The sequence below is a fragment of the Suricata suricatta genome, chromosome 1 (genome assembly GCF_006229205.1).
Source record: "Suricata suricatta isolate VVHF042 chromosome 1, meerkat_22Aug2017_6uvM2_HiC, whole genome shotgun sequence".
Taxonomy (NCBI): Eukaryota; Metazoa; Chordata; class Mammalia; order Carnivora; family Herpestidae; genus Suricata; species Suricata suricatta.
In genome coordinates this window covers 1,147,041-1,148,653 of record NC_043700.1, presented here as the reverse complement: position 1 = coordinate 1,148,653, position 1,613 = coordinate 1,147,041, and the positions used below count along the sequence as shown (strand labels likewise).

Genomic DNA, 1,613 nt, shown 5'->3' with positions numbered 1-1,613 from the left:
AGAGAATAACACCTCGAACACTAAACACATCAATAAAGGTTCTGAGCCTGACACCGCACCCAAAGACAGTAAGATCTCTGATTGGTGGTGTTCCTGCCCAAGCTGAGAGCGTGCAGAAGGCTCAGTGTTTGCATCCGGAAGAAACTAAATGTTCTCACAAGGAGGTGAACATTGTTTCCAAAGGAATACAATGAACATAGGCTCCACCAGAATATTCTGTGGAGATTTATGTGGAAAGTGATACAAGATATTAAATTTTCTACTGTGCTCAAGCTTCATCATACTGCACGGGACAGCAAATATTTAGGATATTTATTTATTCATTCAAAAAATATTCACTGTATTCCTAGCATTGTGCTGGGTCTTGGGAAAAGTACAGTAGATACACACTTGTGATCAAAAAGACTGTATTAAAATTATCATGTAACGCACATGATGAAAGTAAAGAAAGTTACAAATTCCATCCAGTACTTGGAAATGCTACAAAAGAATATGAGTTAGGGCAGACAGCTGTTATTAGAGTCTGTGGAAGCTATCTCAGATACAGGTTAATAAATAAAAAGATGGATGGATGAATGGATGGTGACAGACTCACCCACAGAGACCAGATGACTAATGTTCTCCAGCATCACATCTCTGTATAGCGTTCTCTCAGATGTGTCCATCAGGGCCCACTCTTCCTGGGTAAAGTATACAGCTACATCTTTGAAGGTCACAGATTCCTAAAATACCAGATATTGTTTCAGTAGGGCCAGGCTGAACAATCCCTACGGGACAGCTGTCACCATGATAGTGACAGCAGAGGGGAGAGCTGCGTGTATACAAAGCTCAAACTCAATTTGTGGTTCATAACAAAATTTCTCCCGTGTTGATCTACCTTCTGCACTTCAGACCCATTAAAAAAGAAATAACACACACAACTACTTCATCATAATGGAATCTCAATATGAAATAACCTGGCAATTTTCCAATAAGTTGGTAATTTTACCTTCCTGGTTGGTGATTTTATCCTAGGTTAAATAGTACTATTGAGAAGCACCTGGCTGGCTCAGTTGGAAGAGAATGTGATTCTTGGCCTCAGGGTCATGAGTTTGAGTCCCATGTTTGCTGGAGAAATTACTAAAAAAAATAGTAGTACTGAGCGTTCCAATGAACTAATGTGCAGATGCTTCTTTTACAGTAAACTCTTCATACATACAAGTGAGAGGTATATTAATGTCAAAGGTATACAACTATGAAGCAACGCCCAGCATTCTGCAGGATGAACAACTTTCATACAAATTTGGGGTCAGCAGTGGCACCTCTTATCTTGAAAACTCACCTGTTCTCTATAAGTTAGCAGGGCAGACAGGTCCTGTGGTCCGGTTTGGGGCTCCTGAGAAGGCTCGTCCGAAGCATGGCCCCACAGTGATGTCTCCTGCAGTGAGCTCTCCATTCTGAACACCAGTGATCACTGCGTCACTCCTCCATGTGAATCCTGGTTTTTGGTTCAAAGATAATAGAATCCTCTTGATTAGTTCTAGCCTCTCTTAGTTCTCAAAATTGCAACAAGATTCTAAGTTGTACTCTAATTTCTACACACTTTCTGTGAAATGCAGAGTTAATGTTTTCAA

At 40.5% G+C, this 1,613-nt stretch overlaps 1 protein-coding gene across 3 annotated transcripts in view; it reads left to right on the top strand.

Annotated features, from left to right (window-relative positions):
* Window positions 1-1,613, top strand: part of LOC115287128 (zinc finger protein 14-like) — a 119,907-nt gene that overhangs the window by 33,810 nt on the left and 84,484 nt on the right. The window lies entirely within an intron of this gene.